At 37.9% G+C, this 25,275-nt stretch overlaps 1 protein-coding gene across 1 annotated transcript in view; it reads left to right on the plus strand.

Moving 5' to 3' along the window:
• The first annotated feature begins 734 nt into the window (after positions 1–734).
• The window catches only part of LOC129739410 (uncharacterized), a 363,355-nt gene continuing 338,814 nt past the window's right edge, over positions 735–25,275 (plus strand). The window contains exons 1-2 of the mRNA XM_055730891.1: positions 735–925; positions 8,053–9,350. The gene's annotated coding sequence lies outside the window, so the exon portion shown is untranslated. The remainder of the gene's footprint in view (positions 926–8,052; positions 9,351–25,275) is intronic.

The following is a 25,275-nucleotide window of genomic DNA, read 5'->3' on the forward strand; positions in this document are numbered from 1 at the left end:
TTTTTGTGATTTTTGTGATTTTTGTCATTTTGGTCATTTTTGTCATTTTTGTCATTTTTGTCATTTTTGTCATTTTTGTCATTTTTGTCATTTTTGTCATTTTTGTCATTTTTGTCATTTTTGTCATTTTTGTCATTTTTGTCATTTTTGTCATTTTTGTCATTTTTGTCATTTTTGTCATTTTTGTCATTTTTGTCATTTTTGTCATTTTTGTCATTTTTGTCATTTTTGTCATTTTTGTCATTTTTGTCATTTTTGTCATTTTTGTCATTTTTGTCATTTTTGTCATTTTTGTCATTTTTGTCATTTTTGTCATTTTTGTCATTTTTGTCATTTTTGTCATTTTTGTCATTTTTGTCATTTTTGTCATTTTTGTCATTTTTGTCATTTTTGTCATTTTTGTCATTTTTTGTCATTTTTCGATCGATAAATTTATCAGCGAAAGATGTGCAACAGTCAGTCATCCGATGCACGTTTCAATCTTTCAGGGGAAAACTAAAATGCCATCAGCTGGACTGTGTTGTGGTGAAATTCACAAAATTCAAAACCATCTGCTTAAGCATAAATTTGAATGACTTTTTTTGAAGATGATTGTGATGACACTGATGACGATGATAGCGATGTCGAAGAAAAGGGCATCCCTGTGGTGAATTTCGTTGAACTCTCTGCCAGTTCCTATCCTAAACGTCAGTAAAGTGGAAAACTTTGACGCGTACCAGTCAACAAACTGGAACGATCCTGTTCTGAAACGGAATATTTAGGAAAAATCGTGGACTAAAGACTACCTGGACTAAAGATCCGTTTACAAGTAAAAACCCTATAAGTTCCTAACCCGTGAAAGCAATAAGTGGAAGAGAGCAGAAACAAGTTACGAAATCAACCAAACAGGATTTCTTCAACGGAAAATAGTGCTCCACACGAGCAGGTGAAAAATCAATTTTCCTACCGAAGAGCAAGAGCTATAAGGGCAACGCAGAGGGGAAAAGAGAAGAAAAAAATAACAAACCAATCGACCCCTTTCGGAAGTGAGGTGAATTTTCCGAGCGACGATTTTCCCAGAAAGAAGAAAACTTGGGATCAAAACATCAAAACAGAAGGTGAATTTTCCTCGCCGATTGGAAGCGGAAAAACAGGGTTGAAAGGGGAAAATCTATTTTCCTCTGCTGCCGTCAAGTGCAGCCAGCGAGAGAAAAACGTCAAAACAGAATTGTTCGGTTCGCTCTGCACTTGCCAGTTTGGGAAAATTTCTCCGAGAGGGGAGTGAAGGCAAATGTGAAAAAACCCTAAAGAGCGCATGATCACCATTCACAGCGTGCAGAAAACATGCTGAATGTTTGGGGTCGTCCTTAAAAACCTATTTTGCTGTGAATTTTAAATAAAACAAATACCTAAGTAGTGAATAGAAGATTAGTTCACGTAAATTGTGGCTTTTAAAAGTAGATGGATTAGGCTTGCATTTTATGAGTTGTTTTATTTGTCTTTTTTGAAAAGTTTTAAGCCGCAGGCTGGCTCGCCACCGCTTTTACTATTTGTTATTGAATACAAAAAATCAACAATTTCTCCAAGAATGTTATGGACTTCATTTTTATAAGCACGTCTGTAGCTCACAAGAATAAACTATGAATGGCCTTTGTTGAACGTCCACTCAACACTGTCTGCAACTAACGTGACCGATAGCTGATACTAGAGAGGCTAGTTGTGCTAGCGATTGCTAGCATCGTTGATGTTACGATTTTCTTCCATATACAGCGTTGCCTATCGGCCTGATTTTTTAGGATTTGCCTAATTTTTATGCCCAACCTGATAAGCCTCCATTTTTTCCCTGATTTTTGGAAATAATCCTGATTTTTCCTGATTTTTGTGAATATGATGGACAATGGGTAGTACGGAACTGTATCAAAGACATTGATGGAGGTGAAAATGAAGGCTGACGACCAAAAACCATGTTAAACCATGTATCCTGATTTTTATTTCTCATGTCCCTGAATTTTGAAAAATAATGTTGGCAATCCTGCTCATACACTCTTTCCGCGGCAGAGGAAGCAGAGGCATACTTAAGGATTCCACAGAGAAATGAGAAGGAATATGTATGAAATTCACGACTCAGCCGTTTGAAATCATTTCTTCGCCAAATCAGATAACGTTACCGTATATCTGATTATCGAAGCTATCGACGCCTTCTACATTACCGAATAGTTCCACTCGTAGGAACGTCCGCAATCTGCTCAAATGTCGCCAACAGAGAAGTAATTCTATCTGATTGTGTCCACCTGGGAGTGTCCATACACTGACCCTGTCTTCGTCGAAACTCCACTCGAAAACATCACACATTAACCATCACTATAGAACCAGATTATTTTGGTTCACAGAGTTCCCCGGAATTCTCGAAAATCTTTTAGGGACAGCCTTACAACACCCCTTGGCTTCACCAATTCTTTATCTAAAGTTCCGCACCTCGATCTATTCCTATCTCTTACATTTTACGTAAGCGTAAACGTACTGAGTTATATCTTGAAACATATTGCTTTTTTTACTTTCGAACGTAGGCCTCGATTCAATGTTCTACCAAGTTTTTAAGGAACAGGACTGAACATTTAGTAAAACATCATTCATAATTCTCGCAACATTGTCAAATAAGAGAAGTCCTGTTTTTGCCATCGAAAGTCTTTTCTTCCCATTGCCGGGAGAACTAAATAGGTTACAGACCCACTACTAGTAGAAATTGAAGGAAGAGGAATCATTAGTGGAAGATTTGCAAGACGGAAGCGATGGAAGCTCAATAAACCAATGAAAAAGAAGTAGTTTAGAAGGTCATCGGATCTAGATTCATAGAAAGGTTGTTGGATTAGGTATCATGAAAGGTCATTGAACAAGAGCCACTGGAAACTCATAAGGCTGAAGCAATGGCTAGTCGTCGAACAGTAGCTCCTTGGAGGCCATCGAAGGTCATTGTGAGCAAGGTCGATATCATGGAAGGTCATTGGACTGGTACCTTAAAAAGTCATTGGGATTGCGATGAGTATACCCACAGTATACCCCAACATATACATTATACGCTCCAAAGACACCTGGGGCTTCTAACCTCGATCCCATTCCGATCCGAGTAGTTGCGTTAAGTCCCACGTGTGTCCGTAACAGTCGCGGGTCTAGGATAAGCTGCTATCGATGGGCACACGACGGGCATCAAGGTGGCAAACCTCGAATCCTGGATGTAAGAGATCGTCCTTCGTTAGAGGAGAGGTCAGGCCTCGAGTCTTCTGGAGGAGAGGTTTGTGTGGTCAACCCCTAGTCTTTGCGATAAGATGTCGGGTCTGGAGTCTGGAGGAGAGATTAGGCTTTTAATCAACAAGAGGAGGGGTATAAGTAGTTATCTACAGTCATTATGAGTAGAGGTCTGATCTCGAGTCGCTAGGGGTGAAATCGGGCCTTGAGTCTTGCAGAGGAGAGGTTTGTGTACGTCAACCTCTAGTTGATGCGAGGAGGGGTCGGATCTCGAGTCGTAAGAGGAGAGATCAGACCTCCTCTGGCCTGGTTGATGTGGCAATCTCGTCATTGCGAGGAGATGTCGGTTCTCAAGTCGTTAGAGTAGAGTTCAGACGTCGAGTCGTAAGGTAAGATGTTTTGCTGAAAGTGGTCTCGTCTCTGAGTATTGCCTTGGAGCGCACTAGCGCTAATTGACCTCCCACTATTCAAGCATAGTGTGTTAAATAGATCGAAGTGGCTTGCCGTGCCTTGGAATACAATCCGTGAACCGAGATTTACCACCTGTGGTTACCAACTAGAAAAAATACCGATCGGGTGTCACAATACACGCTCGGGTCTTAACGCAACGATTTGGATGATTTCCAACCAAGATACCATCCTACACCGACTCGAATTTATGTGGTTTATCTATAGGTGCGAACAACCATAAATTTTAGTATTAGTTCGTTGTATCCATAAAGTTGTTTATGAACGATTGTGACGAAAGGGCGACGCCATCACGGAGTCAAGTATTAAGCGTCCAAATGTAGCCATAGAAACTTATTAGGATGAATGTTTGGGACGCAAATAAAGTTGTTTATTATTCAGGTTTCATAGTTTCGCCGTACTGCGCGTCAGAAAAAGGGTGCTTTGATTGTGACTTTTTAAAATAACATGAAACGTTGCATGTCGTCGATGAATGGCGACTTCAACGTCGAGACGCATATGAACGTTTGTGACGTAGCAATCAAAACATTGAAAAAACTGATTCCCACACTCGTGCAAGAGTAGTCTTGTCCCCACCTATAGATAAACCACATTGGACTCGAATGACTGGCCTGGCATCAGGCGCCATTCTACTTTACGGTTATCGGTTATGAGTTTCCCTACTATATCCACTGCTAAGAAGTTTGAAAAGCTTCGATCAAACAGAATGACACTACTCAGATGCTCCCCGGAGAAGGAGTTATCTTAACTGGACAAAGGGTGTACCAGCGGAATTAACTACGCCTGTAGATACTACCTCAACGTTGTAGCTTCAACCGTGGTATTGGATGATGGGGTGGATAATGGGATCAGTCTACTTCAACTTTGATCTTTTTTTCTTTCATTAGGCTATCAAGTTCGTTATTCTGGAGCCGTTGGTAGTTTGTATGGTCAACGAAGATCATGGACATGTACCACGGGAACTAGATGAACCACAATAAGTTCGTTGGCTCAGAGACACTAGAAAATCGTGGAGCAGAGGTCACGTTAAGGTTAAGGTCTTTGATCTGGAACCTCAGGAATTCGTTGGCTGGATGCAATGGAAGGTTTTTGAACTGAAGCCTCTGGAAAATCTTTGGGCCCGGTGCCATTGAAGGCCATCAAAACTGTGGAACCATGATTCAAATAAAGTCGTTGGTTCACAGCCACTGAAAGATCGTGAAAGTAGATCCTCAGGATGGACTTTGGATCGGAATCACTGAAAGGTCGTTGGGACAGAGTCATCGAGCAGAAGCCACTTGTAGGAGCCATGGAGTCATTGAGCTGAAGCTACTGAAAGATCATTGAACCAGTGTCATGGAATGTGGTCGAGTCGAGCAAACCAAGCCCAAGGTGGTTTCAGTGGGACAAACCCACTCACGGCAGCAAACACCCGGCTGTTATGGTTTAAATTCTAATTTCCATCATGATAAAACAAAAAAAAGGATGTAGTCATGACAGTTTGTTGGGCCGGAGCCACATGGAGGTTGTTGAGCCGGGGACTTAAAAAGTTTGTTTGTGTCAGAGAAGATAGATGGATCAGGAGTCAATTGAAGGTCCTTGAAGCTGAACTACTGGAAGTTCGTAGGACTAGCGCCATGGAAAGATATTAAAACGGAGCCACTGTGAAATCGGTGAGTCATTAAAGGTCTTTGAGCGTGTGTCATAGATCAGCTACCATAGAAGGTCGTGGAACCGAAGTTATTGGAGAACCGTTGGGTCGAAACTATAGAAGGATGTCGAGAAGGAGCTTTAAGGTGTTTATGAGTCCAAAAATCGTTGGACTAGAGTCACTGGAAGACATTCTATCTTAATCTACAAAAAGATTATTGGGCTGTTGAACCAGAACCACTGGAAGTTTGTTGAGTCAACGAAGATAGATGGACCAGGTATCATGGGGTTGCTAAAGCTAAGCCACTGGAAGGTCGTAGTCGTCTGGAACTACAGGAAAGTTCTGGTAACGATGCCACTGGAAGATTGTTGTATCGATGATAATCGATGGATCAGGTGTTATTGGAAGGTTGTTGAAGCTGATCCACTGGAAGGTTGTGGGACCATTGCACTGGTAAGTCGTCGAGAAGGAGCCTCAGGGAGAGAAAATCGTTGGACTAGAGTCACTGGAAGGGGGCTGTTGAACCAGAACGATTGGAAGTTTGTTTAGTCAACGAAGATAGATGGATCAGGTGTCATTAGAGGATTGATGAAGCTAAGCATCGATGAAAATCGATGGATAAGGTGTCTTCGGAAGGTTGTTTAAGCTGAGTCACTGGAAGGTTGTCGGACCATTGCCATGGTAAGTCATCGAGCAGTAACCGCTAGGAGGTCGTAAGAACGGCACCATGAAAGGCAGTTGGGTCGGAGTCACGTGAAGGTCGTTGAGCTGACTATTGGAAGTTCTTTGGCACGAAGAAGATCTATAAATCGGGTGTCATTGGAAGTTTGTTAGGTCGAATAGATGAATGGATTACGCGTTATTGGAAAAGCTGTCGTCCTACTGAGGTATCCGGAAGGTCATCAAACTAGAGTCACTGGAAGATCGTTGGGTTGAAGCCATTGTGAGGTAATCGACCGGGAGTCAATACATTGGAATGTCGATCCCGATGTAAAGCATCGATTTGAAAGGCAGTCTTCGATCGAAACCGGAAAACGGAATCGAAGCAAAACAAGTAGAGCTCGAGGCATTGCCAAACGCGGAAAAATATATGATCAAATATTATGTCTTCTATAACGGACTGAAAATGTATTATAAATTACCGTTAAGCAACAAAAACAGTTCAAGCTTAAATATTTTAAGAAACATACAGTGGAATACGTGAACCAGTAAATTTGAAACAATGACTAATCCTAAAAATGGTTTATATGAATGTTGTGAAGAGCTGGCAAACTATCAGACGAAAGTCGTACCGAAACGAAACCATTGTCCATACGGTCTGTAGGAACCTTTTTGCCCATTTGGACGATCGAATTCCGTCTGCCCGTATTGGGACGTTTTGTTATTCTTGGGTTGGTCACCACTCCAACCCGGTCCCATCCCTCTCCCTTACGGAAAAAGGAATGCAAAAAAAAAAAAAACATCTGGCTGGATATGCCAAGGTGAGATTTCAGACGTCCCATTTTCGGGGTTTTTCTTGGGATTATTTCTTATCAGCATTACCGAGCTCTAGTTACTTGTGAGCTCAGTTATTCTAGCGATTGCTAGCGCTGATGATACGAGCTTATTTCTCATGCTACACACACTTCAAAAAAGCGTATGGGGCGGTATATTTAGGATGAACCCGAATGGGCCTGTGGGACCATCACAAAAAGCAAGCCGACGTAATGCATTCGACGCTATGACCCGAATGCGATTGACATGTCACAAAAAAGGCTATTTGAGGAACTTCTTGGAACTTCAAGTCCATGTAAGACTATTTGAGACCCAATTTGTAACTTTTCTACTGAATGGATGTGATTGACATGTCACAAAAAGGCTATTTGAGGAACTTCAAGTCCATGGAAGGCTATTTGGGACCCAATTTGTAACTTTTATACTGAATGGATGCGATTGACATGTCACAAAAAAGGCTATTTGAGGAACTTCTTGGAACTTCAAGTCTATGGAAGGCTATTTGAGGAACTTTTTGTAACTATCATGTTCGCGTTCGAGAAAATTCGGTACCAATTCCCTTTGGAACCTGGAACTTTGGAGGCACGCGTTTAAGTAGATATGGGACTTTTGGTTTCTTGGTGCCAATGTGTCTGATTTTTTGAGAGTTAAAAAAAATTTTTTTGGCAACCCTGTCGAGATGAACCCTGGAAACGGACCGTCCGGGATTCCACATCGAAATTTCAATTAATGTTAGCAAAGTGGCCTAGATGGTTTTGTACTGTAATACGGTAGGTACATCTAGTAATTAAATTTGAACCTGTCCTTAGCCAGCAGTGCTTAAAATAATGGGATGCCATTTTAGCAGTAGCTATAGTAGTACACTCCAGTAAATTTTGACAGTGAAGTCGTCATGCGGCAGACTAGGAGATGTAACTATTATATTGAGTGATTGTTATGATCATTCTTTTTATTTCTTTTTTTAATTCCTCATAAGAAAATTTATTGATGTTGGTCGATAGAGTATTATCCGCCTGGCAATCAAAAACCAAATGTAGTTTGGGTAATAGAGCAATTTACAGCAAATGCATTCAAATGCCCAAAATAAACTTGAAGATCAGATTAAGGACGACCCCACATCGCGGTTGAGGGAAAAAGGATGACAGAAACTCTCCTCGTGCTGATGGCTTTTATTCCAGTCCACATGGTATGGTTTGGTGACCAGTTCGGTGTCCTTAAAACATTGCGCTCTCCTTCAGGATGTTCTCAGTTTCGCGTCAGCGGCCGAGTGAAACGGAAAACGGTCGGGATTCCTGTCCCATATTTGTTGGGGGTCCTAATAAGTCGGAAAAGTGTCGAATGCTTTGGAGCAAGGGTTCTGGTCGTTTCGGTGTGATAGTGGAATGTGTTGAAGCCACGTTAAATGGCTTTTAAAGTTGTAGCTACGCATCGGGATTAAGGTGTTTACAGAGCCCGCAGAGAAATGCAAATTCGAAGCGGCTATCCTCGAGGCGAGGGTGTCCCAAAATAATCCGTCCACAGTTTCCGGGGCAAAAAAAGGAATAAATTCAGTGTGGAAAATTTGCTGCTGTGTAGAACGAATATCGGCGGAAAAAAGTTCTAGCACCGTGGATTAAAAGTTGACTTTTGTCGCAGGTCGTCGAAAGGACCCAAATGGAGCTGCTAAAGTCTGTTTCCTCTGTTACGGTTTGCGGTGATATTTTTCAGGATAAAATTTTTCAACATCTTGCTGGGGGAGAGCCAAAGTCCTGAAGGCGCCAACTTCTCGTCGACGCTCGGCTTTGCCGTCATCGTCATTGTTGTCGCCCGAAAGTCTCTGGAATGACGTTTTTTTAACGCTTCCAATCGAGAAGAAGGTCAGCACACGCGTTCAGAAAACCATAGCAAAAAGTTGAACGGGGAAAAATAAAAGGAGGCAGCTCTCGGAAAAACTCGAAGAAAACGCGATTAAAACGTTGTGAGTGGACTACATTATCCTACATTAGAATCCTAACGAAAGGACGCGGCGAAGCTGAAAAGTTTTTCTCGGCCATCAATGTCCAGCAGCTGCTCCCTTTGCCATTTGGAGGCAGCTTGTGAAGAGTTGTTTGTTTAATCGTGTTTGTTGGAAATGTGAAAGCGAAACCCCATCAAGTAGCTTCAACAAGTTACCAACTCTTCCGAAAGGTTATTTTTCATTGATGCGACTTGAAGATATCTTTAAATTTGATGGGAAAATTCACGTGTTTTGTAAACTAAAGTGGATCAACATTAATCAGAAAAAAGTTTCCAATAGAAAAACAATAATATTGTTTAAACGCCACGTGAAAAGAGAATCTGGATGAAAGATATAATTTCCTGGGATAAAGAAAGCTAAGAAAGTTACTAGAGCAAAGTGTTTGCGGAGCCGGCTGCATTCGAACGGAACGATTTTAGGAAATCATTTCAGAAAATTGCTTACAGCGAGAATTCAGAGAAAAAAGGAGCAAAGCTGGATATAAAATTGTTTTCTATTCTTGGAGTCGATTCACGGAGCTTCGGAGAAAATACTAAGCAGGTAAATCTTGAAAAACAGTCCCAATTTTACCTATACAGTGGGGAAAAAAAACAAATCAAGCTTTATAGTGTCTACTAACTTTTCAGTTTTGCAATGAGTGAGTTTTTTTTAACTTGTTTAAATATTTATAATGTAACACAGTTTTAAATTTCAAAACATGTACAATGATAGCAGCAATAGAATTGAAAGTTTGCACTGTACTACGCGCTAATACGAGTCTCCATATAGGATGTAAAATAAGCATTCATGTGTAAAGCGGTTTCGAGATTTTTTTTCGCTCAAAATGCTTTTGATGGTTGGGAGAGTGAATTCATTCACATGTGAAGAGTTTGTTTTCTGAAATTAAGCCTGATGACCAGGCTCGGTCTTATGGGGGGGGGAGGGTGATCGGGGTGAAAAACCGTGACAAAATACCCGCAAATACTCGAATTTCTTTACAAACATTGAACTTTTTTCAATTTCAAACTACCAGATATATAAATTATGACAATTTTCTTTTCATTAACATTTTTTTTGCAGTGAATATTATAAATATGCTGGTTGTTCTATAAATATTGAAAAAGTTTGTTCAAAGATTTCATTATTCTTCTCTTATTTCATATTTTTCGAAATACTTCTGATTTTGTTCAGTGAAATTAAAGTGGAGGAGGAGGAGCAGTGTGCATCTTATATTGTAGTCATTTGAAAGTGGCAACCCTCACCCCTCTCCCTCTTTTCGCTTTTTCAAAATGATCGTGTTTTCACCAGATATTACGTTCCTTCATATTGAATGATTTTTGAAAATTTGGAAAATCGACCCCCCCCTCAGTGAATATATATCAGTGCTTCTAATGCTCAAGCATGACTGATTTTTTTTAACTATTAAGTGTAGTCAGAGATTCGTTTTTAACCTTAGACAGAATTTTTGAATCGACGAATCTTTAAACATTGAACCGGTTCAGAAAAAAAAAATTAAATGACAAAACTTCCAATTTATGCGTAGCACAGTTCAGAGCAGGCTTCGGACGGATCCCGAGGTGCGACTGAAAAGAGGCAGAGCAGTACCACTCATAGAGGAGGAACTCCCAAACTCCTGGTAGTTGAAAATAACTCTTTCTCGCTACTCCAACCGCCAGAATCGCTGAGAGCGCCAGTCACTCTTTGCTCCCTCAGAGGCTCAGCGCTCCTCCCAAAGAGGCCTCCCTGGGAGGAATCACTTTTTGTATGACGATTCAGAATTGCTTTCAAGTTAAGTACACATTTGATTGCTTCGAGTAGCTCACAGTTGCTGGCTGGCTGATGGAGTGGCTGTGCGGCGATGTAAGCACAACAAATTTAAGACTATTTTTGAATCTTAAGAGCACCTGCAACGGTTCAGGCTCAAATATTGGTTTTAAGTACACCAGTTTAAGCAAAATTTGAAATTTAAGAATCGGCTAAAACACCCACTCCCCACCGGTGTAGGAGCAAATTTAAAACGGAAACACTTTCATTGCAGACACTCAATAATTGAGAAGAAAAAACCCATTTTATTGGAAAAATTGCATAAGTTTTGAGTTTCACGGTTAGTTGTCTTAAAGTTAATTCTACGAATATTCATTTTGACAGAACAATGATTTCAACTATTCTACCAGGATTTCATTAATTTAAAAGCAAAAATGATTACACAACGAGGAAAAAAGGTCAATTGAATCAATTCTTCAATAAATTCAATCAAATTGCTTTGAATCAATGGAATAAAGTTTTGTTGAAATGAAATGAAAAAGCAATTTTTTTTCAAGTTATTGCTGACATTGATAAAGGAAACGAGAAATGTTCATCCCAAAGTCAAAGGAAATTTTCCCTTGATTTGTCGACATTTTTGTTTGACAAAAACTTGTTTCACTATTTGTAAATTTATGTATGGATACAGAAAAATATGCTAATATTGACGAAAACTCCGAGCAATCCATACGAAACTAAAAATCTCTCAATATATCAAATAAAACAAAAATTATAGAACAAACAATAAACATTTATTTTACCTCATCGAAAAAGTATTAAAATTTTCTTTTCGTTTATTTTTTTCAAATTTAAGAACGCTGACTGGATTCACTAATTCGTCGAGCCCAAATGAAAAGCTTTTTATTCAATTATATTAAATCGAGAATAATGTGACATCTATTATTTATACTTGATATGGTTTTTATTAACATCTATTCTCAATTTATGTTACGTATAGGGTGGTTGAAGCGAATAAAAACATTCAAATAATATCTCAAAAAGAAACTATTATCACACCCAATGTTACCCAAACATGTGTGAAAGAAATCATTGTTGGCTAAAATTTTCTCACCGTGAACTAAATCGGTCTGTCGTATATTTTGAAATCCTGTTCCAAATTTGCATGAATTTGGAACAAAGGCGTATAGCTGTTGGGAATTTTGAAATCGATAACTGTGCTAAAACAGCAATATACGCCACCGGTGCCAGACGAAATGTTTGAGCGTGGTCGAAAACCGTGTTTTGCATCTACCGTTGGGACAGCCCTAACAACGTTTAGGTACATGATTACTCTAAGTTCCATTCAATGTTCATGTAAAACGTTTGTCGCAATTTGGGCTTTCAGATAATATGTGTATTCTTGTACATCAACAGTTTTCATGTTGATGGGACATCAAATTAACGTAGTCAGAAAAATTATTAGTTTCCTCAGTTATTTTTAAATTTACAAAGCATGCGATTTTCACCCTACTAAAAAAGATGTTAGTTGCAACAAACGTTGTTTTTAATGAAAAATCAAATGAAAACGTTTGAAAAATTAGTTTTAGATATATTTGTGATGAAATAACGCATAAAGCACTTATTGCAGTAAGTTTTGGTTTTGTTCGAAAATTGTTTGTCACAAATTATTTTAAAGAAAAACATAAAGGTGTTGCATACATTTTGTAACGGGTTAATAATACAAAAACCTTTTGTTGTAAGACCAATATCAAAAACACATTGAATTGACAGAAACGACTGTAAATATTAGCATAATTCTGAACCTTAATAGTCTAACCAAAATAAATAAGCATAAAATTAAATTAGTTCATTTTGAAAACGAAACATTTCGACATTCATATCCCAAGCGCCACCCTAGGCGAACAATCATCAAAACCATTAACACGCTGTTGAAGGCGTTAGATCAACCAACACACTTCCAACTTTAAACGTGTGGCTTGAGACGCCGTTTTCCGTAGACCACCGACGGCAGACTTTGTTTGCATCAGGTGAATGACCTCCTTCGGGATGCGTTGTGAACCTAAAAGTTTGGGGAAGAAAAAGATTGGTTTCTAATTTCGGATTTGGAAAAGGAAAACAAGGGCTATCCGAGAATTCGCGAGAGAGGATTTTATTGTTTAACTTCGCGATTCGACTAAGTCGGATCGGGTAGTTCCGGTCACAAAGTTAAGCTAATCCAGTAAGCCAGATGACGAAAAGATCTCCCAACCCATTTATTCCCGGTGATTAGCGTAGGAAAGATCGGTTTCAGTTCACACCGAAAGTAGAGTTAGACTTGGTAAATTGGACACTTGTGATTTCCTTTTTTTAGTATCCTCAATTAATTTACCTTCTCTCGAGTAGCCCACACTAGAGCTAGGAAGCATAGGTAGTGCAGTGCAAGAAGTGTTTACGACCTTTGTTCGACCCGAAGGTATGTTGTGGAGATAATCACTCCAGTGAAACGCCGTGTAAAACGCCACAGTTTTTCATGCCAGATACAACTGCACAACCACCTAGAAGAAGTCGAGGCACTACCAGGATCATCAGCGGCACACGCCCCAGCCGAAGCGAACACCGCTGTTGCTGACGGCTAGCAGACACCAGCACCATAGCCAGGCAGTGATACATCTTTAGTACCATCGCGCCGCGATCCTCTCGCTATTACGAGAACCGCGGTCATCATCTTTTTCATCGTCGTTTGCCAACCAACAGCAGACCACGACGGCTCCCAAGTAACAATTTTAGCTTTATTATGGTCAGCAAAATATCGTTTGGACTATCGCATTAATCTTCATAAAAAGCTAAAGCGCATTCTATAACATCACCTGGACTCTAATAAAGCCAAAATCAGGCTATTTGGCCCTACCCTAGAAACGTCATCAAGACGTATCATTGTTGGTCATCAATTTTGGTCAGCAAAGCTTTTAAAAAGCTATTATAAAACATGTTAGAGTTTTTTGTTTTTTTTTCGGTTCTGTCAGTTCTCGGAGTTTTTTTTTATTTTTTCCAGCAACCATAATGGTTGATGAATGATGATTGCATTATTCAGATATGATCTGGTAAAATTAATAGCTAAAAAACCAATGTTTTAACCATATATTGAGCGTCTTTTCTGCTGCCAGTCAAGATTTTAGGTAAAATGTATATGAAATAGTATCTTAAAATAAATGCGCCTCGTCAAATCTGATGGTCAATCATGATGGAATTGATGGAAAAAGGCCTGAAAAAATATTTTCCAATGCTTGCATTGTGAATCCATCAACATGGCGTCATTTTGTGCCCTTCGATTTTGCAACCAACATGGCGTGAGTCAATTCATAGTTTTATTATGGTTTAATGATGACCCCAAAAAAAGCTACGATTTGACGTTTCTCTCGCAAGCCAACCAATTACACGCTAAGGTTGAGTTCCTCATTTCTGAGTTGTTAATCATTAGTACAGTAAATGAGGACAGACTTTTTGAATGAAAAGGGATTGGTTTTGAATGACCCGTGGAATAAATCATGAGTTGAAGTCAAGTTTCGTTGTCTGACGGCATCTTGAAATCCAAGATGGCGGCTTCCGCTGAACTTTAAAATGGTGTAAATGACTTGAAATCGCCTGAAACCCCAACAAAATGGGTATCGGGTGAAAGGGCTAAACGAGTAGAAGTTGAATTTCGCTATCAGACGCCATCTTGAAATCCAAAATGGAGGCATTCGCTCAACTTTCAATGCTCAATGCTGACAAAAAGTCGCATTAAACCACCACTATACGGGTATTGAATGAAAAGGCTAAGCTAGAAGATGTCGATTTTTTTCTTTCCGACGCCATCTTGGAATCCAAGATGGCAGCTTCCACTGAATTTAAAATGCTGTTAATCAATGAAAATCACTTGAACACATCTTTTTTTCACGTAATATTACATTAAAACTACTATTTTAAGACAATTTAGATCATTTTAAATCATTTTATTATTTTTTCATTATGTTTCTAATACATTTCGCACTTTTCTTGTTTTGTTTATAGTTTTTTTTTGCCATTTATGTAATTCTATTATTCCTATCATGCTATTATGTTTGAATTGTATTGGTCTTATTCTAGCGAAAACTATAAGGTTATGTTGTTTCTGTTAACCGTCTGATTTAGGTACATGTTCTAAATTCGATGTTGCCAAAATCTAATGTTGCCAAAAACGAACGGGGTCTGTATTGTGGTGGTTTTTGTGGGATTTTCAGTCACTTACAGATTTTCAGAGAAACGCGGAAAGAGTTATTTTACTTCTATCATTTAGCCTTAGCACCCAATACAATATATTTGGGAGTTTCATGCTATTTTCATTCATTTACAGTATTTTTAAGTTCAGCTGAAGCCACCATCTTGGATTTCAAGATAGCGTCAGAATGCAAAAATGAACTTTTTATAGCTTATCCCAATTGACAAACACCCATATTTTGGAGGTTTCATGCGATATTCAATGATTTAGAGCCCACTACCACCTGGGTTTCATGTCATTTTAAGTCATTTACTACATTTTAAAGTTTAGCGGAAGCCGCCATCTTGGATTTCAAGATGGCGTCAGATAGTGAAATTCAACTTCTACCGGTTGATTTCTTTCAACTTATACCCCTATAATATAGGTTTTATGCGATTTTCAGTCATTTTCAGTATTTTCAAGTTGAGTGGAAGCCGCCATCTTGGATTTAAGATGGCGACGGGCAACGAAATTTGACTTCTACTCGTTTATTACTTTCACCTAATAACCATATTGTGAAGGTTTCACGATATTTTCAGTAATTTACAACTTTGAAAATAAAAGCGGAAGCCGCCATCTTGAATTAATAATGGCGTCAAGCAACAATTTTTTTTCCTACTATTTGGGCCCTTTCACTCTATACTCATATTGTAAAGATATTCATACCATTTTCGGTGATTTCAAGTTTTCAAAGATGTATTTTTTTAATTTTAACTCAAAACCAACACGCATAACTTACCAAAAATGTGTAAAAATGGGAGTTCCAATTCAAATATGTGCTATCTAATCTCTGCGTGTCCGGTTTTGACATCTTGATCGAGAACTGTCACTAAGTTTTATGGCGGTTTAATAATCATGCACTGAGTGCTATTATAGAACATGCAAAAGAAAGCTTGGAGCAAACTTCTAGGTTTGTGTTTTATTATAGTTTAAAAAAAGCATTCACAACTCTTTCAAAATAACTAAAACAGCATGTTTAATAAAAGTTTTATAAGCGTTTTCAAAACCATCTGAAAACATATGGTCGAAAAAAAATTATAAGCATTCTGCATGACCATAATAAAACCGCCATAAAACGAGCTGCACAAAAAAATGCCATAATTAAACCATAATAAAACTTCCTAATGCTAGTTGGCAGAATATGTGTTACTTGGGCTAGCTAGAGTACATCTTCTCTAGCTGCGCCGTAATCCACCGACCAAAAAGTGTAGCTGAATCACCGCAGCAGAACTACCACCATATGACCGTCAACTAGCGTGGTAAGCCAAAGGAGCCGCAGTAGTTCACCGCAGGACAAAAAAACCGGTGAGGTAATGGCTGCCCAAAACCCTACGAATTAATAACCGAAAACGTGAGTACTCACACATAAACAACATGTTGTTTCAGCGATCGCTTTGAACCGTTTGCCGCCCGCAACTTTTGCACAATTTATGTTGCGCGAGCGCGAGAATTTAGTCGCTCTATTAAATCGACAGACTATGAAATTAGTCGGACTGGCGAGCCGGATAAAGTAGCCGTATTATCGAATTTTGTTACCCGTTTTCACATGAGACAATAACAGGTGAAAACGAACATCGGACGCACCTTTATCGTACAAGCCACCTAACATCTCCACCACGAACACCCCCAGTAAAGTTTTGAGACAGAAGGAAAAGCTTAGGCCTAACAACACACATTAAATGTAAACAAACACACCAGAAGAAAGCACAATAAAATGGAATGTTTTCGCACAAATGAAATTCGGCTCCGATAAGTCACGAAGAAAACGAGAATTTGAAATGTACAATTGATTAAGGTATTGGGAAAGGGGATTACAAGTTGTTCCTTTTTTGTTCGCGTTTTTCTATTTTAGATTTTTTTTTACTGCGGAGACTGGCCGCGAATCCAGTCACGATCATTCCTTCACTAAACCGGGGTAGAGGGCGGAGTCTTGTACGACGGCTTAAACCCTGGTAGTTTATCTTTGGGCCGAACAACAGCTAACTCCCCTTTCCACGAATTTCTGCAGGGTTTCGTCTCGTCTTCGGGGCGGCCTCAAAAGGGCCGAAGTACGAACCCCTTTTTGGAGACCCTTCCGCTTTTTTCCCAAAATAGGGAATCAACAGGAACTCGCGACCGAGTCTCATCAGCTGGGCAAACTAAGACAGGGTAGGTGGTCTTCCATCCGGAAGTGGCGCTTAAGCCACCCACTTAAAAACGGAAGTGTGTCGGGCCTCTCGTTATAATTTAGGGGTTCAAATAACTAAAAATCAACTAGCTTACTTAAATCATAAAACTTCATGTTATCATAGATTAAATTTTGAAAAAAAAACAAACGCGTGATGCAAAACAATTATGTCAAAAATGATTTTAATGAAGAAGCATAAAGGTGCTGCATACATTTGGGGATAAAAAAAAATGCTAAAAATCAACTAGTTTAAATCATAAAAGTTCATGTTGTGATGAATAAAATTGTGAAATTAACAAACGCGTGATGCAAAACAATCATATCCCAGCATATGGAATCGAGATTTTAAAGGTGATTCTTTGATTTGTATTTTGATGAATTTTTGCCCAGACTTCAGAGTTTCAAGGCTTTTCTTCTAATTTGTGCTAGAACTCAACATTTTGTCCCTTTAGTGAATTTTTAACGAATCTTTGATTTGGATTGACCAGGCTGAACTGAACGCCATCGCCCTGAAAGTTTTTTAACAACAGAATATGAATCTTATTTACAAAACCAAAAAAAAACAAGTTATATGTGATGGCGATTAGTTTCTTGGATTAAAAATGACTGATTCTGGTCTTTTCAATTCATTTTTTTTTCTTTCAGGAATAATCTTATCTATGTATATAAATAAAAAGCGATTTCTGTGGGTTTGTTTGTTTGTTTGTTTGTTTGTCCTCTATCGGCTCAGCCATCTTAAGAGCTAGAGAAGTGAAATTTGGCATGGATACTCATTAGGACCAGGAATGATGAAAAATGTTTTCAGATTTTTGGATGACCCCTTCTAGAGACGTCCATACAAGAAAAATATTTTTTTCGCGATATTGACGTTATTTTTCGTCGAATTGTGACAAAAACTTGCACATAGGGGCTTAGAGAGATGAGAAATTGATTCCAGGTATTGAATTTCGTGTCAGGGGTCGGCAAAAAGGGTCGTCCATATGAACTGTTCAGTGTTTTTACTATATTGACGTTATTATGCATTGGATTGATATGAAAATTTACACATGAGTGTTTTGAGGGAAGAGCTATCGATTACAGGTATTAAATACAGGGTCAGGGGTCGGCCAAAAGGGTCATCCATATCAACTTTTTAATGTTTTTACGATATTGGCGTTACTATGCATTGCATTGAGATGAAAATTTGCAGACGGAGATTTTAAGGAACGGACAATCGATTTAAGTAACCAAATTTTATAGATGGGGTCGGCAAAAGGGGTTGTCCATATTAACTATTCACTGTTACTGCGATATTTTCGTTGTTCTACATCGTATTCAGAAGAAAATTGGTACACGAGAGTTTTGAGGGATGAGCAATCGATTTCAGGTATTAAATTCAGTGCACGGGGCCGGCAAATGGGGTCCTTCATATTAACCTTTCCATATTTTTGCAATATCGTCGATAGGGTAAGTGAGCCCTATTTTGGCATGGTCCTTTTCTGTGCATACCGATTTTTTTGATTGTTTGTACATTATTGCAGTTGTTAATTTTTATCGATCAGCATGCGAGGCAATTATGTTGGAAATCACCGTATGAAAATTAGGTGAACTCACCTTTTTAGTGCAACTGTTAAATCCACGTGCGATTTCAAACGCGGACATTCATTAGAAAAATTTGCAATAAATACTCATGACTACAGTTTAACTTGGCAAAAAATCAAAAAAATACTAGGAAGACAAAAGAATGAACATTTATTTAGGTTTTGAACAAAAACTTAAAACTAATTTTGTTCCTTTTCTTGGCATGCAACTTCAATCGAAATACACCACCAGTGTTGGAAGCTGGAAAAAATTCATGTTCATTAAAGAGGTATTTTGGGCTGATGTTTTTCCTAAAAATTCATTTAAAACTACGCACCAATGTTTTCATACTAATTGGGTTGTATGATAAGACCGTTCCTATCAACTTAAGCTACGAAAGTTCAGGAAAATATTGATTTCTTTCCAATTATTCCTTAAAATATAAGATGTGAGTCGAATTAAAAAAAAATTTTAGCAAGGTTTACATTGTAACATCTATTTGGCGTGTCAAACCAATGCGCAGTGTCGCGGGCATTCGAGATGGCTCTTACCAGAAGCTCATAATCTCGGCTAACAAATTCAAAAGGGCAACATTTTAAAATACCATTCAAGGAATTTTTCTTTCTTCTGAGAAAATCTAAGCAATTTTTCCAATTTTTGGAAAAATCTAATCGATGAGAAAAGTTTAAAATAAGATATTTCAATTCAACGTTAAAATATCACTTTCACAACAACCACGTTCAAGTCGTTTTTTTTAAATAATTCGTTTATTTGACACGGCTCAAACCTTTCGGTATTACTCCCGTTCAAGTCGTATTTGATTTTTTTTTTTTGATAAAATTGTCTCAAAAAAATTCGCAAAAATGATGAACTGTGAAATCTCTTTAAAAACGTTCGAGGAATGTAATCAATCGGGGTTTACAAAATATGTTAGATTAGATTTCATCAAAGGAATTCAATGTTCATAAAAAAGAGAAAGTTCAAACCACTCGCGGACATAATTCGTTTCTGAATCGGTTCCCCTGATGAAGGTTTGGTTGTCATTCATAAACCAATGATTCTTGCTCATACACAAATATTCCGAAACAACCTGAGGTCCCAAGCAACCAAAAGTCCCCTAAAACAGGTATAAAAACGCTTATTCAGCCCCATCATTGATTTGAAGTACGTTCTATGCAGCTCAAAATTTTAGTTCTTATTGATACTTTCAAGTTCCAAAGCAAGTCTTAATGATCTTCTATTCAGCTTTCAGCGGCCTCTTAATTCAGCTTCCAAAAAAATCGCAAAATGAGCAAAAAATCTCTTTCTATCTTAACTGAACCGTTGGCTTCGGTTCATATCACCTTCTCTTGATTATTGACTGTGTTCTGTACCGGTGTTGCCATGACGCCACGCACCGGATTCCAAATTCGACAAATTGCTGAATGGCTTCTTTCCTACATTTCCTACATATATCCCATCAGAATGGTCACTCAATTACTAAATAACTTATTGAAAAAAAAAAACTTGCCCGGCTTGGGGATCGAACTCCGACCTTCATGGTGAGAATCGAACACGCTACCACAAGACCACGCCTTGATGTCGTTCTAACTGAAACTAAAACTTGAAGTGGTTATTTAATTTTGAAATCACTTCAATGCACTTTTTGTGACTTACCAAATCTCGTATTGAGCACTTCTGTGCCCTTTATGTGACTTAAGTCCCGTATAACGTACGCATAGATCATTTTTGCAACTTTCAAGTTCGTTAATGAGTGCATATAGTTCACTCATGGGAATTGGGAAAAACAAGTGACATACAACGCACATATTAATTACTTTTGCAACTTTCAAGTTCATTAATGAGTACATAAAGTTCACTAAAGGGGATTAGACAGTTCTCTTGTATTCTCTTTGTCAGCCAAAATGTAACGTCCAATGCCTATATTCAAGTTAATATGTGACTTTTGGTCGCTTGGGAAGCTCTGAATCTTCTATATGTAGTACGGCTATTTTCTTTGCATTCTGGACGTAGCTCTTTTTAGCCAAATCACGGCTTAAGATGTTGGGATTTACTTCAATCATCCGCTTCACATTTCCCTCCGTATTATTGTTCTCCGGTCCCGGTTTTCTTACAGCACCTTTACCGTGGTGCAACGTCAACCGCTCCTGGAACCGCTTCAACTTTCTGGAGACGGTTGAATGGTGAACGTTAGTTTTTTTCCAACTTCCTTTGCAACAGGTCAGGAAATTCCAGATGTTTGGAAAGAAATTGCTCTCTCCACTCGCATTCACGCTCGAATTTGATTAACCATTTATGTTTGAAAAATAACCATATTTGACCTTTTTCCGCGTTATGTCATTTTATGACTTCTCTTTGAGAACCCATATAATAACTTTTCTGTGAGAAGTTCGAATATGGTTATTTTTTAACCGTAAGGTGTAGCACTCTACTAGTTGAAAAATGGTTATTTTTGAACAGTAATTCTGAAAGCAGTTCGGCAAATTCGTGAAACTTTCAAAACAGTAAATAATATTTAGAAAAATAACGTTGTTTGTTTAACATGCATGTTTGCTGTAGGTCTTATTTTAATGTTTTTCAAAAATCTTCAAAATTAAAAGTCATGATATAAAAATACATGTATATTCGGAATAATCGGAATCTTTTTTGGGCCCTTGGCCTATTTTCCGCATTGAAGAGATCAGCTACCGAACCGTGGCAAAATTCGTGTAGCTCCTGATGATCTTCGTGAAGTTCCACCTAAATGCGCATCTGTTCTCGCTTGGCTTTCCGGTAATCGGCAATTAAGAACTTTCCTACTGGATGATCTTGTTCGCATCCCGCTTGATGACCTTCCACTGATGCTAATCTCCTTGGACGGGAGGTTTTCAAATTGGCTTAATTTCCTTATTTTCAACTGGTTTTCACTGGTGAATGTGGTCAAAATTATAAAAAAAAAACTAGGTACAAATATTCCGGCAGGCTCAAAAAAAAATCAAATAGTTACATATTAAATAAAGAAGACAAGAAACATTACCAGTTCCATTTTTTTTCTACTTGTGGCTAAATGCACCTGGGAGGTTCTTGAGGAGGCAGCTGCAGCACAGACTATATTGACCGCAATTCCAGTACGGCCAGTGGGTGAAGTTTTCGGGCAGTCCGACCCGCCCCACGGGGTCTTGCCGGTCCATCCGAATATTAAAGAATCCGACGGAACAATTGAGCTGTCCAGTTTTTGTAGAAAGTTTCAGTAGTAAAGTACTCCCGCGTCAGCCGTTCCAATTTTTCCCTGGAATTAAATCCGGACTGTAGCTGAGTCATCCTATTGATGCGCAGTAATAATCATTCAGTTTATTGTAAGATTAGGATTTCATTGGAAGAACTTTATAACCAAATCATTACCTTTGGTTTGCTCCTCACGGATACTTTCTAAATGGCGGAAAAAAAGTCAAGTTATTCAACCGTTTTCTGGTTAATACGCGAGAACTACCGAAATGGTTAAAATTTCGCAAAGAAAAAATCCTTCAAAAATACCCAAATTGATAGTTTTGGAGCCAAACCCTGAAAATGGTTATTCTATAACCATAAATGGTTAAATAAAAACGAGCGTGTTGGTTCAGATTCATTTTCATTACTTCGAGTTTGACAGCAGGGAATTTTTTTTTTATTATCTGACAATTTGCGCCGGGGGTCTTCAGATTTTCCCCAAAATTGAAAATTTGGTTCATGTTTGCGACTTAAAAACACAGATTCAGATTTCTAACATTTTTATTTCTTGAGTTAGCTTCAGTTAGATTTTTTTGTAAATAAAAAATAACCATTTTTCAAAGCTACATAACTCTGTTGTTTCTCAACGGAAATTATAAAATAGCACATCAAAATGCATTGAAATTTTATCAGCTTTCCAAATAGAATAGTTGAAAGAAAATAAATAATGACCTTCAACATGAAAAGTTGTAAATAAACTTTAAATGGCGTCCAAAAGTACCGTCTGCACCATCACCAAATCTCTTTTTTTGCATCGAAAACAAACAATGGTGGAACAACTGCACTCATATATGGAGATAGCAAGCACTTCTAACAACATGGAAACAAAAGAACTTACCAAAGCAGGTAAAAACACTACTTTTTTCGTGCTTTGTAGAGTGTTTGCAGCAAAACTGACTTTAAATTTTAACCAAAATTCTGAGTATCGTATTGTTTAAGTGATATAACTATTAATGGGAATGTTGCTTTTACAACCTGGTCATATACTATAAAACTTATTAATTTTTCGATCAAAGATCATTGTGAAGCATAATCAATGCCAATAGTAGAAGGTTCAGTCCCTGTGTTTGGGATCACAAAAATGTGATTAAAAAATGAAATATAGACGTGCTTTACATAGTTTTTATATCGGGAGCTAAGCACTGGACACCAACATCCTTTCCCATTTATCAAAAAAGTATGAGAAAGTGGCACAAATGTTGTAGAAATAAATCAAAGAGCTCAGTATGGCCAGCCCAGGCTGTAAAATGATGAAAATATGATACTTTTACCGTATTCGTTTTCTACATTCGCCCAGTTTTGATGTTTACCATACTAGAACGAACATAATTCGTCTTCAGTGTTTTGCTACCTCGATCGCTCACAAACGAATCTTCAGTGTTCCACCGTCCATTTTAAATCAAATCTGGGGAATTACGGATGCAAAACTTAGCGCATAAACTTCTAAAAATGACAGTAAAATGTGCATAACTTGTTGTGACCTGGTGCAAAACTGGGTATAAACGAATACGTTATTAGATTTTTGGATATAACATGAGGTCAGTTAAGCTGCAACAATCTTCTGCCCCTTCTTTCATAACAGTCCCATATACAAAAATAAGCAAGCGAGACAATCAGCTTTTTCTGTTTTGGAATATATTTTTAAATTGTGACCACCACTTTCAGCATAAACGAAAATCGTTTCTAGGTTGTCATAATAAATCGTTTGGCCTGAAATTTTCAAAATTGGGTTATTGGTGAGGTCGAGAGCACCATTTTTATTCATTATGGGACTGTTAATCGACCATATTTGAAACCGTTTTCGAATCTACTAGCATAACAGTCCCATACAAAATATATTTTTCTCACCAAGCTACTTTCTAAGACTTAAATTTGATCATTTTTGAACTTCTAAATGCAATTGTCAGAAAAAGAAACATACTTTTGCAAAAAAATATCATGAATTCCACATTGTAAGTTGAATCTTTTTACGATTTTTGATTGCATCCGATAGTTTTTCGCTCAGAAAGTCATTCCTTAGAAAGTCAGACCTGCCTTCAAAAACTAGTGTGCATCATTCGACATCAAGTGAGTTAAAAAAATGTTTATAAATGATTCAAAGCAATAAACCAAAGACTATTTCGCCGAAAGAAGGACTGTTAGATGCGAGTAAGGGCAGTCTGAAAAGGACGAAAAAATAGTGTTTTTTACCAGCTTTGATAAGTTCTTTTGTTTCCATGTTGTTTGAAGTGCTTGCTATCTCCATATGTGAGTACAGTTGTTCGACCATTGTTTGTTTTCGATGCAAAAAAAAGAGATTTATTGTCATTATTTCTTTCATAACTCTTCAAAGTGCTAATGGCCCACTTTGGTGTCTTGAGATGAAAGTTGCATCATGAATCGAGCTATACAATGGTATTTTTTGCAAAATATTCGGTGGTGCAGACGGTTCTTTTAGACGCCATTTAAAGTTTATTTACAACTTTTCATGTTGAAGGTCATTATTTTTTTTTTCAACTATTCTATTTGGAAAGCTTATAAAATTTCAATGCATTTTGATGTGCTATTTGTGTTACATGTGTTTTTAAGTCGCAAAAATGAACCAAATTTTCAATTTTGGGGAAAATCTGAAGACCCCCGGCGCAAACCCGTCAGATAATAAAAAAAAAATCCCCAGCATATAAACAGTACACATCAATGAGAAAATGTGCAAAATTTGGCTGATTTTTACCCAATAATGATAATAAAAACCCTACCCTGTCCTGTTGAATGAGTCGCAATAGTTTAGTGTTCACCCTTTATTTATGATAATGAAAATCAAATTACATTTTATTGTAAATATCATCTATTTTCACATTCCTAAACATGTTCACAATAACTAGCACCCACTAGCACTACATTTATTTTGTAAAAAAAAATAACGATTCCTGGAGCTTTTGTAATTCAGCTTAGTTCAAAAGCCATGTAGAAATTGGAATTTTTTTTTTAATAATCATATTTGACACTACCAGTGAAGTCTTTCCAGAATGACGGGTGGGAATTCCGACTCAAATGTATGACTAAGACAAAATAATTATCACTATACTGTCAGTTTTTTTTTATCGAAATTGTTTTCCATAATTTTGACATTGCAAAATTTATATATCGATCGCTGTTACTTTCCAGTAAAAAATTTCATTTCATCAGACTGACAGCTATTTTTACTCACCAGAGCTCATATAACTTAAGGATACGTGCACACTAAGCTGTTTTGATTGATGCATCGAGTTTAATTATAGGATTAAAAAAAATGATATTTCCAAGGAGACATACGACTCGATCCAGCAACCAAAATAGCCTAGCGTGGTGGACAACGCTTATAGGAAGCTCTGGAAAGCGATTGTCGCCCACAGTTTCCCTGACAAGCAAAGCGTTTTGCCTTAAAATAGACCGTAGGGCAAAAAGTTATGTTTGATGTCTTTACAAGCGATCAAGTGAAACAATTTTTTATAACCATAGTGGAAACAGCTAAAAAA

This window comes from Uranotaenia lowii, chromosome 1 (genome assembly GCF_029784155.1).
Source record: "Uranotaenia lowii strain MFRU-FL chromosome 1, ASM2978415v1, whole genome shotgun sequence".
NCBI classification, from domain to species: domain Eukaryota; kingdom Metazoa; phylum Arthropoda; class Insecta; order Diptera; family Culicidae; genus Uranotaenia; species Uranotaenia lowii.